Below are 16,710 nucleotides of genomic sequence, written 5' to 3' on the forward strand. Positions count from 1 at the left end.
GCGTGTTCTGGCGCAGGATCAGAATAATTCTGCTTAAGTACAGTGAACCCTGAAGGCTAATCTGTCACAATAACGCACCTCGACTGGCCGACAGCAGCTTATATCATATCTGCGGCAGTAGACCTGCTAAATGGAGCCTTCTCTCTTCAGAGGACCTCTATCAGAGTGGGAGGATTTCATGATAAGTGCCTCTAAATTGCAGATATGTGTTCAGGTCACATTACACCAATGCTCTGCCTCACATTTAACTCAATTAAAGCTGACATGGCTGATGGGGCTCAGGGATGCCTCCGCTCCCATGGACCCATCTAATACCAGCAGGTCACCAATGTTTTTTAAACACTTTTCTTCCTGGAATGTAACATCCAGCTGATAGAAGCTAATTGTAGGGGCACAGACCTCGAAGGCAACCCAGAAAATAAGCAAAAGAAACTAACTTCAGTTTCTTCAAATCCTCTTTTCGAGCAGCTAAAGTTTCAGCTGTGTGAAAAAGTCTTTGCCTCCTTTCAGAATTTGTTTATTCTTATTTTGTCATGCTTTCAGACCACCAACCGTATTTTAATATGAGATAATCTGGATAAATACAAAAAGCTGTTTGAAAATGTATTTATTTTATTTACTAGGGTTGGAAAACACACGCAAACTAAACAATTTACGTGAAAAAGCAATTGTTCCACAACTGCCACCAAGCATTTGTGATAACTAGCAATAACTCTTTTCCATCAGAATCGTTTTAATTCAAACACGTTTAAGGGTTTTTGTGTTAAGTCAGAAAGTTTTGGAAACAACTATATCTACACATAATGCCAGGTTGATTTGGATGCCTTTTGGTATTAACGAAAGCATAATTAGGAAGATATTTTTGTGTTACCTCTGGTTATGTTTGATATTAAAGTCAATTTGATGATTTGAAAAACCAAATGACCAAAAAAAAAAAAAAAATCAAAAATCAAAAGTCAAGAGCAGAAAAAATTTTTTGAAATGGTTTTAATAATCAGTTCTGTAAAGTTTATTTCTAAAGGTTTGACAGATTTTCCTCTTGATTTGAGTTCAAGAGGAAACGAACAAATGAACAAGGGCTCAGTTCTTGTCTTCATTCTGGAAATATTTAAGCGTATCTTTGTGCTATTATTATTATTATTATTATTATTATTATTATTATTAGATGTTTCTGTGCTTTGGTTTTAATCCCATCAGGAACAGCAGAGCCACCAGCGGTGTGGATCCACTCATAAATGAAGTTAATATGTTATCCTGCCCAAAGCATCACCTCTAATCACCCTGCGGCTCTACTTACAGTCGGCTCACCCCTGCAGCACACTTTGTCCCAGGCTGCACAGCCGTCCCACAGCCATTCATCTGCACTTCTTTCTGTACTATTTTCAACTCTTGTTTTGATCCTATGATTTTTTTCCCCCTCGTCCTTTTTAAATACTCTTTTTTTTAATCCCACTCATCCTACTCACCTCTGATGTAATGCTAAGCCTCTTTCGTTAGACTGCTTTTATGACATTTTGCATACCATTCCACCTTCTTACAAACTTCTTTCCTCCCAGTATTCCTTCATTCTTCTTCTTCACATCCCACTTATTACATCCCACTCATCCTACCCATTTCTCTTATAACAGTGTTTGTTTGTTTTTTGCACTCATTCTGTTTTGCTTGATTCCATGTCATTTGCACTATTCTGACTTCCTTAGCACTTTTTAAAAAAAATAGTTCAATAGAGATACAGTTTTTCATTCATTTGCTTAGTTGTACAGATGGACTCATGCGCAAATTTGGACCGATATCGATATCGATACTGCTGCTATGAATGATAACCGATATTTACCGATATTGTATGTGTGTAAAAGCAAAGGCACTGCCTACGTTGCTTCTCTGCTTCAGCTTCACATCCCATAATCAGGTGCTGCATCATTATCACCGTCACATGACTGAACAAATACTACATGGCTAACCCTCCGCGCCTCCCGAAACACAATGGCAACTAGATAGAAACGGACATCAGTCGTTAATGTTTGCCCAGTTTCACTTATCGAATAAAACAAATGACTAATGCTGATGCAGATATGTTGTGCATCTTTACTTACTTTGAGTCCAACCTGACATTCCTGTTTTCAGACTGTTGGAGGAAAATGAAAAAATTAAGAACCAACACATCCTCAGACAGACCTCGGCTCTGATTAAAGCCCAGGACGTTCTAGCTACGATCCAACAGCGCCGTCGGTTTCCCCCCACAATGCAGCCTAGATCCAGTCGATTACTTAAAAATTCAGTCTCATCTCATTTTCAGTACTACTTGGTTACACTCGTTCGCCTTCATCTCTACTTTTTTTTTTTTTCCTCTCCCACGTGGGAGGTCTGAAGTTTTCCTCTTCGTTTGTCTACCGAGGTTGGACGCCCCGTCTCCTCCTTCCTGGTCTCTAATCATTAGACTCCTCAGATGAAACTCAACCTTTTGATCCATTTCTACCGACATCCTGCCTATCTTGACTTTGATCCAACTAAACCCAGATTCTGTGGTGTCGGTGCTTTAATATGTAACCGCGTGTGAATATATTATTACTCAAAAAAAAAAAAAAAAAAAAAGAAAACCGTCGCATCCCTACAAAATCGTGTGGAAATGAAGCAGGCAGAAATAATTGAGGGCAAAGGTTAAGAGACTTCTTTCAGACCCAATCATTGTTTTTTTTATTTTTATTTCTCTGACAATAAATCTATAGTTATAATTTACATATGCAGTGTTTAAAAAAACAAAGGCTTTATATGAAAATGACCAACAATAAAAGGAGGTGGGGTTTAATTTTTACACCACCGAGGTACTCACACCTCCAGACTTAATTACACTGATTTCAGACATTGTAATTCTTGTTTGGGGAGCAAAATATACAGTTCACTGAGTCTCTCCGGGAGAGGCTTAAGGAAATGTGTGCAATGTAAAGAACAACCTCTGTTCCTCCATGTAATATTAACCGAGAGGTCTGCTACATGTGTTTTAATTCTCAACGGGTTTTGCTCGCCACCGATTTGCCACATGGGCAGCTTTTGGAGATAAATTACACCTCTTGTATTAGCAATGATTAAGCACCTAATAGGAATGGATTTTCCTGCATGAGGGCGATGAAAAGACCAAGGCCAGTAAGCATAATTGCATTGACTGCGTGCGCAGAAACGGTCCGTTTTTGTCGATTAACGGGGCCCGGAGTAATCAGACGAGTGATAAAAAAACAAAAAAAACAAAGTGAAACAAAGCCGAGCTCGTCCTCCAAATTCCCTCTTCAATTCTTAAAGGTGAAGTCCCGCTGTGGCAACCTGCAGGATAACAAATGGCAGTCTTAATTTTTCTTCAATACGTTTTGTGCTCTGAAGAGAAAAAAAGGTGGCGTCTTAATTTGAGTTAAATCAACACAGAGCCCAGTTTGATTCTCTCTCTCTTTTTTTTTTAGAATAATTAGAATAAGTAAGAGTGAAATTATGAAGAAGCAACAGTAGGAATTTCCCGTCTGCAGAGTCCAACTGATTTCTTTCACTGTCCCTTGGACTCAAAGTAAAGCAGCAACACGACAAAAACATCGGCAGCTTGTCTTTTACTAACTAAAACAAGCAGTCGGCCGATCACTTTTATCTATTTCTGTCTGATTTTAGCAGCTGTTATATATCATTCTGAAGACAGGAAGCATTTTGTCTTTCAGCCTTTGATTCTATTTGCTACTACTTACATTTTTTTAGAAATAGATATAAAATGGTCAGACTTTCTACTTATTCATAAAATCTCATCTTGTTGTCTTGACTCAGCCACTGTTTGCTCTGTTTTAGCTGTGTTAGTTGCCCTGCATCTGGTTTCTGAATTACAATAAGGCTTAAATTTGCTGATTGTGTTTTTTTTAGTGCATTTTTTTAATTTCCCATTTTAAATCTCAAACTTTTTAAATAAATAAAGGCTTGTGTTGTTATGTACGACTGCCAGTAGGTACTTTTTAACGCAGTCTAAGAATATCGTCACTTTGTGCGAGTCTCAGCTGCCATAAAGCCACTCAGAGATGAATAGGTGCAGAGTTTATGGTGCCACATCTCAGAAGCTGCTAAATCTCAGAGTTAAACCTGCTGCTCTCCCCGGTTTTTGCAGCCAAGCTAGAGCTCCGGGACACAAAGCCAGGTACTGCTGGTTGATTACCTGCCAGAGTGAGGAGGAGGCTTGATAAACACAACAGCTCCGATGCATTGTGCTTTCGTAACAGTGGCAAATAAATTGCATTTGGCTGCCGGGCTAGCGCGAAGTTCCCACCTTGGACGTAATGCAGGAACGTTTGCGGAAAAGGTCAGACTCACAAATCACATGTCGGTGTTTGGCAACTTTAAAAGAATTCCCACATTTCTGCGGTCTTGATTAACTATTCGGCTCGTTCAGAAACAAATAATCTGACCTTAGAGATTGGAGCATTTGTGTGCGGTAAATGCCAAACAATATTTCTGGACACCGTTTGCTGCTTGTTTATGCAAACCAATCATGTGTGCCACTGAAGTAATTTTAAGGTTTTCAAAGAATTTAAAAAAAAGGAAGAGGGGGCAGGGGGCGGGGGGAGAAGAAATCAATTTCTTTTAGGGCAGGGGTCACAAGCACAAGTCCTTGAGGGTTAGGTTTCTGCAACTTCTAAATGCGTCACTTCTCCAACACTCCTGACTCAAAAGTTAGCTTATTAACGGAGCTCTGTAGAAATATGCTAGGGAGGCATAAGACATTGGAGGTTTTTTGTAAAGTTATTTTTAAACGATCTGAAATCCTTTGTGCTCAAGAGAAAAAAATAATTCAAAAGTGGAAGATCTTTAATACAGCTGCCAATCTTCCCAGGAGTGGACATCGCAGCAAACTTATCTCAGAGTTCAATTGCTCAGAGAAATTACAAAAGAGCTCCATCTCAAACTCAACACTGAAATGTGTTTTTTCTTTGAACCAACTTTTTTTTTTTAAAGACTCTAACTTGTTACAGCTAATTTTATGAGATTTGCTCAAGATATAGTTCTGATCAAATCAGAATCAGAATCACAGCTTGAGCAAAACTCATAAAATTAGCTGTAACAAATTAGAGTAATTTCTTTTCCCAGTACAGTATCAGTGATGGCGTTTGCAGTGGGCAGCTTGATGAGAAGCCAGAGGCGAGCAGAACTGGATGATTCAAAACGACGCTGGAGGTTGTTGTGGAGTCAGAAAATGTATTTTGGCACGAGAACGCTGGCTTTGCCAACATGATGCCACTTAGCCGCTTAGTGATTAAAGCGGAGTGGTGTTTGAGTTATCACACTTAAGAGTAATGTGGTGCTTTTTACATCAGGCTCTGCTGCGACGAATCACAAACCGTGGGTAATAAAATGGAACAGAATGACAACATCTCAAAATAGAAACAGACATTTCTTTTTCTGAGCTGGGAAACTGACTTAAAACATAAAGGTAAAAAAAATCACTCCATTCTTTAAAAATAAATCAAATATTATTTTATACATTCAGCTTTTTAGTAGATAAAAAAAGTCCTTATTTTGCACTTATTTCAGGACTTGTGCTCATGCATTTAGACTTATTACCACTAGAGGGCCACTTTATTATTTGCAACTTGAAATAAAAATCCACAAAACTTTATTCATGTATTTTATAGAATTTTTAATGCACTTTATAATTAATATATGTCTTTTAGTTCAACCTAAGTCAAAGAAAAAAGAAATACCCCACCGCTGTATATTTTCTAGTTGGGCTTTAATAAATACTACCTCAAAACAGACATGAGAAATAGACTCCGAGGAGCTTAACATTCATGGAGGTTGGATCTCGAGCTGCCAAAGGGCTGCAAGGGGGCCCCCAGTTTCCCTCCCGTTCCCCCCGAGCTGCACTCATTATTAATTAAACCTGTTGAAATTTAAGGCTCTCCCAGCTGCAGCCATGAGGAGAAATATAAACTTCACCTCGATTCCCGCAGCATGTCTCTGACAGCTGGAACAAGATTCCTCACTAATTGAAGGCGCCTGAATGACTGCAACCTGTGATTGATCGATCAAGCCCGGAAGCTGGACGGCGTTCTCTTGCTGCACAGCCAGGAAGGCCCTAAAAAAATCCATTGCCAAGTTTTGATCTGCTGCGGAGATTAGTTTATTTGGAAACTCCGTGAGAGGAATGAGCAAACGCGGGCTGAGGGGAGTTCTTACACAGAGGCGGGAATTTCTTAACTGCGCTTGACAAATTTTCAAAACGTCTCACTCGAGCTTAGGAGTTTTTAAGTAAGCGTCTCGTTTAAAAGTGACAGTGGGAAGGAACAGGAGATGGACGATTTGAACTGTTTCTGCTGTAATGACGTCTTCGCTCTTGTCTTTTTGGAGTGTAAGGAAGGAGCAATGCTGAAACAGGAGACGCTTAATTCAGGGGGTCGGACTTTTACAATCCAGTCCTCACCTGTGGACGGGTTAGCGTCATGATTAAATAAGAAGCTCCTTATTTAACACGCTCATTTCAGTTGCAGATACTCAACTGAAGGCAGATACTCGAGTATCTGCGAGGCAGATACTCGATTAGGCACAAAATTTTCTCTGTAATACAGCGGCTACATTCTGCTACTGATCTTCAGTAATGCATTCTCTGTAGTTATTGCTGACATTAACGTTATGCTCTCTCTCTGGAGGCGGCCATTGACTGAACTATTGCTGCCAATAACCTAATAGATAAAACACTTGACTTCTGTGTTTAACTTTGTCTCTATCCTAGGTAAAGCAACTGAAGGAGCCATTGTTGTTACCAACCACATTGTCCACTGTTCTGTTCTTCATTCCATAGATTGTGCAAGAGTCTCAGACTTTGTGTTTAGCTGTATTTCTGTCCTGGATGCAGTCTTTAAAGGGACAACTGAGGCTTTTTCCTTATTCTATTTTTTTTTTTAAATAGAAAGTGCTCCTGCAACCAGGGCTTCACGGTTTTTCTGTGAGGGTAATTGCTCTCTCTTTTCAATCGGCCAATCGGCTGCAGAAAACTTCCTTTAGCATGCAGAGCCATGCTAACGGGGAGTTTTCTTTTCTGCTGTCACTACATTCATGCTCAGCATAAGGGATTGTTGCAAAGTTTACAACTTGAAGCAGTTTGCTCAGTTTTGTTAGGTAGGAAACTTGTTTAATGAGTTATCATGAAAATTATAACTAGGAAGGAGTTAAGATGTATATGTGTCTGTATGATTGGATTGTACATGTTATTGCATGTGAAGTATAACCTGTTTGTCATGAAAAGAGGCTTGAGATGGCATTATGAATAAAGGGTTAAACGAACAACCTTAATTGAATTGATAATTTTTCCAGAGGATCTCAAAACAGTGATAAAACCTCTTATAAAGAAAGTTATTGTGGATGCCAAAAAAAAATAAAAAAAAATAAAAAATCAACATCTCCCACAATATCTATACTAGTGGAATATAACATAGATTTTATCTCTTTATTTACATTTCACTACTTGACCACAGTTCAGGAGAGTCAATGAGTCAGTGTGTCCCAAATATCCATGAGTGGAAAGGCCAAATTTTTATACAACTAAATATAGAAAAGACAAAATTTTCTTTTCTAATATATGATCACCTATAATTTATTCTTGGCCCCCCCCAAATAAATGCCAGAGTTAGTTTATATATCATGTTTGTGTTGCTCGACAAGATCTGAACAAAGTGAGACATTATTGTATGTTTCAGGATAAGGTAATAAAAAATTATTTTACCCATGTTGAAATAATATCCTATGTGTACATATTTTTATAAATGACTTTATGATCTTCCACTTCTTCCTTTAAGACGGATAGCAACCAACTTGCCACAAATAATTATTTCATACATCAACTTCCTACCTATGTAAATATACAGAATAAGCTTTGGGTGGATTTGACCCACCCAATGACGTCCAATGACGTCCAACCACCTACCGTGAAACGGAAACGGAACGTAGCAGCTGATTGGCTAAAATTCGGCAGGTGAATGGCGACGTAATGTCAACGTCTCAGCTTAGAAACAATAGTTTAGGACTCAAAAATGGATAAACGGGAGGCGTCATCTTAGGTGTTTCCGGTTTATTAAGGTCAATCAAAGGTGTTGGCTGACGGTCACGGAACCGAACAGAACCAAAAGGTTTGTCTAAAACAAGAAAGTGTTAAATTCTCAAGTCTCTGTTTGCATAAACAGGTAAAACAGTTTAATTTAACGTCATGTAAAAGAAATCAACCTTTCGACACTATTGCAGCACCTGTTGCTAATTGAGCGCTGATTAACAGGAATGTTTACTGCAGTCACGCAACCAGCCATAGGCTGCAGCCTATGTAATGAGCAGATGTAATGAGCCTTTCAGAACATGAGCTGTACAAACAATTATATCATATTTTAATCTTCTGAAGACTATCATGCAAACATGTGTCGGAATTAAGGGTTCATACACATGTTCTGCTACATTTGTGTAACTGTGCTATTATTTATATCAGTTTTTAAGCCAAATTGTAACAAAAAACCTGGTTTTACACTCAATATTTTAATTGCATTAACTACATTTTAATGGTCATGTTTCCTTTAATTTTTCCCCCATTTACATATTGAATTACTTTCATAAAATCAGTGGTGGGAAGTAACGAAGTACAAGTACTTCGTTACAAGTTACTGTACTTAAGTACAATTTTCGTGTATCTGTACTTAAGTAGATTTAATAATGGATACTTTCTACTTTTACTCTACTACATTTTACAGTAAGTATCTGTACTTTCTACTTCACTACATTTCTACAAAACTGTCGCGTTACTCGTGACATCTAAGTCGCATTTCGCTTTTTTTCCGTTAAAATGTGAAGTTCAGGGTCTTAAGGTGGCGCCGTAAAATCCAAGCAATAACGGGACTTACGTGCCTTTTGTCACCCATCCCTCCACCTTTACTCCCGCGGAGCTCCAGGCATGCGCAGTGGTTTCCTCTGAGCGGGAGAAGATGTATGTCAAATCGTCAGTAACATAATAGCGCTGCATAAATCATAAGATATGGTGACATGTAAAATCAGCAGCGCTTCGCTTTGACAGACGGTGGGGATTTAGTCCAACTTTTAGCGTCACTTGGAAGGAAAGCTTAAAGAAAGGTAAGCTCTGTGGACCTGATGCTAGCAAAGCTAGCTGTACTACTGAAACACTTATGTTGCATCTGCGATGAAAAAAGTAGCCACTCATGACTGAGGTGTCGCATACATGGGACCAAAGTCTGCCCCACTGCGTGCGTACACTGCAGTTATTTTACTTCATTTATATATATATATATGTATAAAGGCCTGGGAAAAAAAAATCCCCTTCTCTCCCTCCGTGTGTGGTCTCTTTCATCCTCTGAGCTTGGGTCCTCTACCAGAGGCCTGGGAGCTTGAGGGTTCTTCTCCAGTATCTTGGCTGTGCCTAGAACTGCACATTTCTGGACTGAGATGTCTGATGTTGTTCCTGGGATCTGTTTGAGCCACTGCTCCAGTTTGGGGGTGACTGCCCCGAGGGCCCCGATGACCACAGGCACCACTGTGGTCTTCACCTTCCAGGCCTTTTCCAGCCTGTTTCCAGCCAAGATACTGCTGGAAACAGGCTCATCCTCTGAGCTCGGGTCCTCTACCAGAGGCCTGGGAACTCCCAGGCTCCCAGGCCTTGTCAAAACATAGTAAGAGGATATTTATATAGGAAAAAGTGGAGTTTAGTATCAAGTATGGAAGCTTGAGTGGCCTAAAAGGAAGATGGTAAACGTAATGATTCATTTTTTATTGTCTAAAGGTCGCGGGAGAAGAACATTAGATACTGCCGCTGTGAAGGTTTATAATACAAAATTATTGACATGGCTTTTGTAAAACCAGCTTTTCTTATGTTATCCTGAATTACTGTTTTCTAATTTTGAGTTATTTGTTTTTATATTAAAGTGAACTAATACTCTCAGCAGATAAAGAGCAACAGCATCTTGATGTTGTGTCTTTTATAAATACTGATACCAGGATTAAAGAGCTCACATCATTCAAGTTGTTTCCATCATGTGATGAGCATTTATTGGATATACTTTGTCTGTTTTTTTTTGTTTTTTTTGCATTATTCACAGGAGGATTGCTCATATCCCTGTAGTCATATTTTTTTAAAAGAATAAAAAGACTCTAGCCTTCGTATGATGTATTAATTTGGAATCAAAGTGTGACAGTCTGTGATTTATGATTATGTTTTGTTTTCCTTATTTGTGCTATATTGCAGGGTTCCTGCTTCACTCAGGAAAAAAAACAAAACAAAATGAAATCTCAATGTTTTTTTTTTTGTTTTTTTTCCTGACTCCTGAAGGATTATTTTTTTTCTTTACTCGTCCAGGTGCGATATTTGAGGAGAACGCAGTGCGGGACGATGAGGTGTTCCAGCTCGCCGTGTCCGACCTCAGTCTGAGCGATGACATCCTGCACAGCGAAAAGATTACGCATTCCATAAAGCTCATCGAGCCCAACAACCCTTTCCAGGCAGTGCAGGAAGGTAAGGACGCAGCGGCGGCGGCGGCGACGTGTTAAAACATGGCGATTCTGGACGCTTTTGTTTTATGTGTGGTTTATTCTTGCGGTTTGGATGCATTTACCTCTGGTTTGGTCATCTGTTGATTTTATTTCCTGAAGCATTCTCATGATGAACGACCCTCATCTGAACCTCCTAAATGGCGTTTAAACTGGGTCAGCAGTCTGCTCTGAGTGTGTGCTCGTGGCTGTTTGTTTCTTCCGCACTTTCTCTTTCCGAACACTCCCTCTTTTGAGCCGGACTCCAGTTCTAACCTGAGGCCCCGAGCCTCCACCCTCGCCACAGACACTTGTATGCCTTTCCACTTTAAATAGATTTATGATCACATCCCAGTAAGGCGAGAGATGTTGGTGATAAACAGATACTTGTGCTGCTCTGTATGCTGATGCTGCTGAATGTGCTGATTACAGTGTGAATGTTGAAGTGATTACAACTGTGGAAGAAAACTGAAGTATTTTCATGCGTGCTGAGAGGAAGGTGATGCTGTTATCACAGTTTAGCTGCACTAACTGCGTTTGCTGCTACTATTGTGTATTTTTAGAAATGTTTCTTTGAGGTTAAAAAAAGCGCTTTGTCGTCAAAACCTATGGCCTGTTGGGAGGGGAAAAAGAATGTATTTTTTTTTTTTTTTAGAATAACTCGCACATAAACACAGATATATAAACCTAAGAATCCCCCCCCTCCAGCTGAAAACCTGAGTGGCAAACATGAATGTTCCAGAAAGAAGGCTTGGAGTTGTTCATCTTAAGCATTACTGACTTGGCACACTACAGCGAAGTTCTCTAAAGGTTTACTTTAAAACATAGAGGTTTATGCCTCAGGCGCTGCCACAGTTTTACATCCTACCCTTCAAAAAAAATAAAACGGGAAACGTGTCTTTGTTCCCACATGTTTCACCTAAAGAAGCTGAAATCTTCAACTCAAAGACATGAAGGGATTAGTTACAAACGGTGGACAGGAGCTGAAACAGATATAATTGGTTTGTCTGGTGTTGTTTTGTAAAGATTAGGGTTTTCTTTAGTCAACATAATTCATTGATTTGATATTAATTTTTACTCGCCAATTTTTACATTTGGCCACATTTTACAATAAGGATAAGAGAAATACTTGGTAAGAATTGTTGTGAGGTGTTAGTCAAAATGTCTGATGGCGCATATCTTGGTTAGAAATGAATTTACCTCATAAAACCTGTCCACATTATTTACATTTACAAATTTTAAAATATGAACTTTTTGGATTTTGCTACAATCCAAACTAGGACCGTTAACATCTATATTTCACTATGATAGCCACTAAAAAAACTAATTACACAAAAAGATAGTCGATACAAACCAACCCGTACATGTCTGTCAAAATAGTTAAATTTTTTTCAGGAGCAGAGCTCAAATAACAGAAACTTTAGACCCTCCTTGCAGCCACTCGTCTGACTAAAGTCGGGACTAGGCCTGTCACCATAACACATCTTGCTGGACGATAAATTGCTCCAGAAGTTATTGCGATAATCGATAATATTGTTATTTTGAGACCACTTTTAAGTAATATAACTGTAAAAAATGCAAGAACACTTTATCAAAGATCAATAAACTTTAAATTATAATGAACAACTAACACTGGACCTGGATGACATTTTAAATTTCCAAAATAAAAAAAATCAAAGCAATAAATAAAATGAATTAAGTCTTTGTAACGCAGATTATAGCCCAAGCATCAAACTGAAGACTTTTCTCATTCAGTTTTTAAAGAGAGGAAAAAAGAGATAAACAATAAATCATGCCAATGACAATTACTGAGTTCGTCATTTATCATGCAATGAATTGATTTCTTGATTATTGTGACAGGTGTAGTCGGGACAATTTTGACTCTGTGGATTAAAAAAAAATACACAATACATTTTAACCTGAATGTATTCATGAGGAGCCAGTTCTTGTTTTTGTTTCGAGTCTTTTGGTTTTGGGTGCATTTTCCACCCTCCACGCTAACAGAGTGTTGTTCATACAACCTTAAAGGATGAAAATGAAAAAGGACATAACTTTTCAGTTGCACTTTTCATACCTTTTGACATCTTTTGTAATTATAGTCAGAAGTTAACAATTACTGGAGGTGAGATCACACTGAACTCTGAAACCTTAGCATGCTTGAGAAGTCTTTAAACCCCCCCTTTTTAAAATCTCCCATGGAAACAGTGCACTTGTAACATGAATATTTCACTCGGGTTGATTTTTGATGTTTGGGAGAAAGTCTAAAGTATTTATAGCTGTAAACTAAAATTTACTTGGGGGGTAGGGGGGGGGGAGTTAAATTGTTTCTATGCTGAATACTCATCCTTTTTGGCTTATTTACATTTTTCTGCTAATTGAAGGAGAAAATGCTGCTTTCATTCATATGAAAATTTGATTTGCGGGACATAAACAGAACTCCAACGTTTTTACCACTCATCGACATAATTGCAAACTTATTAACATGCACTGAATTAAAATGCATAAACATGAATAGAGACGCTTTTCTTCCTCTGCATTGCGATAGCCGTGATGTGAATGGATGTGTGGATGTGACCTGCTTTTTAAAGGTCCGTAGGGCAAAATAATCACTTACCTGCTGTAGTCATCAGCCATTTAAATGCTGCTCTTTTAGATGCTTTGTTTAAGGACATATGATTAGCATCAGCATGATGGGCTGTTAACGCCAGGGGATATTTGTCAGAATTATGGCAAATCTTGGTGCTTTTCTATGTCAATCTGCACAGTTTATTAAAGGATTTATTTGGAAAATAAAAGTATTTTGCTATTAATGAAGTTCAAACTGACTTAATCAGCTTTAAGCAGTTATATATATTTATTTCCATTACAAGAAGATTTTATATCCTTAAGTGAAAATATGTTAACAAATGCTGCGGTTTCATTTTATTTTTTTGAAGCATTTATGCATTAAAATTATGTAACTCCTGGTGCACCGCCACCTAATCCACTTTCTCCCTGTTTAGCAGTTAAATTTGATGGCTAAACAGCCACCACCATTAAACAGAGTAATGAACTTGATGTGCTACTTCATGCAGGTTAAATACCTGAACAGAGGGAGCATGAAAGATGAAACGGAGGGCGGCAGGAGTTAGTCCAGCAGTAAATGTCAGAGGGATGGGAAGCAGATGAAGCGACTGAAGAAAAAACAGGAGGGAGGAATACATGAAGCAATGAAAAAAAAAAAACAACAAAAAAAAAACAACAAAGACACAGACAAGGATGGAGGAAACAAACGGAAAATGAGACATCTCAATGATTGTTTTATCAAATCATGGAGCTATGGGATGATGGGGAGATGGGTTTTTTTTCTGTGTGCTGATGATTATGACCCGGCTGCTTTCTTGGTTGGTTTGACCTTTCTCAAAGCTCCAGTGATCCGTGGCCCTGGGAGACTCCAACAGCCCGGGCTGTAGTGGATTATGGGTAATAAGAGAGGGATTCACATTCTGCTGTGTGTGTTTTGTGGGCTGTTTATGTGTTCCTGTGTAGCTCGATGAACTTTGTTGGCTTTCTTGATGCTGCAACAGTTTGTGTTGCTTTCTGAATGTCTGTTTACTCTCATAAAACTTTGCTTGGTAATTTTCTCAAGTAGATTTACATTGGTCTCGCTGAATTTAATGACAAGGTTATTTAAGATTCATACTGTTCAATATATATTTTTTTATTTAAGAGTAAGAGGAACATTTAGTTTTGATCTTTTGATTTAAGTCAAGGTAAGTTTATTCATGCGCATGATATTTCAAAGAAAACAAGGAAAAGAATTCACATAGAAAACAAAAAAAAAGTAAAAATTAAAGCATCTAAAAAGTTTAAAAAGCTAATTAAAAATCCACAACATGATGGAAAAAGTAATTTTTTTTACCAAAACATGCGGCTAATCAGAGCTGAGGGTCCTTCTGGCCCTGATCATATTAAATGAACAGGTCTAAGAGTGCATTCACACCAGCCTTGTTTAGTCTGCTGTAATTAAACTCTAGTTAGTTTACCTGCAAGGTCTGGTATGTTTGGGGAGGTGCGAATGTGCAATTTAACTCTAACGCAGACCAAAAAGGTGAACCACTTAAAAACCTAGATCTCAGTTTAATTAAAGTGAACTCTGGCACGGGTTGAATGCATAAGCGGACCAGAGATGGCACCAAAAGCAGGAAGTGGACAATAGTGCCGGTCAATATGCATCAGTGCAACCAAAACAAATGTATGTGTCTAGAGCTAGCAGGAGAAATGATTCATAGTCTTTTGCCGGTGACTGAAGACAAATCCTCCAACTGCAAAAATCCTGTCTCTCCATTTTTGTTTACATTTTGTGAAGATGGAAGTTGTGCTCAGTGTTGTCTTCAGTGGTTCTTGTGTCATTTCCTTCTGTGGTTCTTGTTGCAGCGCCACCACAGGCGACATGGGTAAGCGAGTTGCTCAAAGGTTTTGGTTTGTTTGACATGGTGAGGCGTGAAAGGGAACCGTGCCAGCTTTCCAAATGTTGCAATTTAGCTCCCCAATCAAGCAATCTACCAGACTATCAGGACTGAAAACACCCTGAGACAACCAGAGAGGTTTACATAGTTCATACCTGACCACCAAATCTGGAATATCTTCATTCAATTTGCTGTACTTGCTGAAGAGGGACACTGCTTTAATTAACATTTTGAACAACATAAATGGAAACGCACCCAACTATAGCAAAGGCTGATTTCCATTGTGTGTCCCTTTGCCAGATGGTACAGGCTTAATTACCTAAAATTAAGATTTTAGATTTTATTGTCTTAAACTAGGAGCTTTAGCAGCGATTTAAGGACTAGTGTGATGCGATGCATATTCCTGGTGTCGGCTAAAACTCTGGCAGCAACACCTTGGATGAGCTGCAGCTGCCTTTACTTTCCTAGAATCATGTATAGACACCATTACAACAATCTAACCTGAAACTAAAAACATAGATTAGTTTGAACAAGCTCTATTTTGATAGCAAACTACTCTGACGTTTCCAGAAGACAAATTTTGTTTTGCTTCTTCTCTAAGATGATTTATTTCTGTTTCAAAATAAGGAAATAAAATTAAAGTTTTCTGTAACCAAATTGAACCTGAAAACTAAGAAACATGCCAAATCGGGACTTATTTGCCTTTAATTAGAGATGAAGTAATATGGGGGAAAAAGGAAATGAAATTTTTGATTTTTAACTTTTTAATTTTTTTTTTCCTTTTGTTTTGTATTGCGTCTGAAATAGAACTTTAAATTCTCTCAAATTATTTCTACAATAATCTTGACTAATCTTTTGTTGTGAAAAAGGGCCCAGAACCAACTCAGGCACTATATCTTATTGTGGAAAAGTACTAAATTATTTGTATGGGAAATGTGCCAAATACTCTTGTATGGCGCTTCCAGGACTGAATGAAACAACCCCACTCTGTGACGGCCTCTCAGAAAAGGGCCAAACCGTCCGTCTTCCATTACACAGTTTGTCACATCAGCTAAAACATTTTGCTTATGAGATCTGAGACACAACCATTCATTTCCTGCTTAAGCGGCTCATCTCATTAACACTGCCAGTATAACTGATGACTGCGCAGTGTTTCTCTGTCTTCCTTTCTCAGTCCTGATTCTTTGTCATAATAGAAGCTGTTTGTTAGGATAGGAATAGCTCTTCGTCCACACACTAACACATGGAACAGTTGAATGCAGTTAACAAACCTTCTGTTGAAAATCTCAGTGAAACCATCTGGCAGAGCAATCCGCCTGGATTATATGCCTGGAGTTCCCAACAAAGAGCGTGGGACTGCACATCTCTAATCCTTTTAACACGTATCAGCTGAATATTCAATAAAGATGCCCAGCTATACACTGTTTGTTGTTTTTTTCCACAGATGGTTTAGTTTTTTTAGTCGAGCAGTCTTGGCTTCCTGACCTGCCGTTTTGTAATTCGGATATAATGTGATGAACTTTTTAACACTGCTCACTAATTCTTTAATTGGCTTTTCAATTCAAACAAATTAGCCTAATTGTCTCACTATGATCCTGTCCAGCTTAGCTCAATAATTGTATAATTAGAAGAAAAATGACTTGACCTGAGAAGTCTGAAAGGATTGTGTTGCTTAATTCCCCCCCCCCCCCTCTTTTTTTTTTATTTTTTTTTATTTTTGTTTTTTTAGGTC

The 16,710-nt window shown here is 38.4% G+C and overlaps 2 long non-coding RNA genes across 2 annotated transcripts in view; both read left to right on the forward strand.

Annotated features, from left to right (window-relative positions):
* Window positions 1-16,710, forward strand: part of LOC106957631 (uncharacterized) — a 39,697-nt gene that overhangs the window by 12,135 nt on the left and 10,852 nt on the right. The window contains exon 2 of the long non-coding RNA XR_001426992.1: window positions 10,361-10,516. This is a non-coding gene — a long non-coding RNA (uncharacterized LOC106957631). The remainder of the gene's footprint in view (window positions 1-10,360; window positions 10,517-16,710) is intronic.
* LOC106957634 (uncharacterized) lies at window positions 3,937-5,634 on the forward strand. Its single transcript, XR_001426996.1, has 3 exons — window positions 3,937-4,321; window positions 5,133-5,449; window positions 5,551-5,634. It is a non-coding gene; the product is annotated as an uncharacterized LOC106957634 (long non-coding RNA).

Source organism: Poecilia latipinna, unplaced genomic scaffold (genome assembly GCF_001443285.1).
Source record: "Poecilia latipinna isolate Pla-1442-1.1 unplaced genomic scaffold, P_latipinna-1.0 Scaffold920, whole genome shotgun sequence".
Classification (NCBI taxonomy): domain Eukaryota; kingdom Metazoa; phylum Chordata; class Actinopteri; order Cyprinodontiformes; family Poeciliidae; genus Poecilia; species Poecilia latipinna.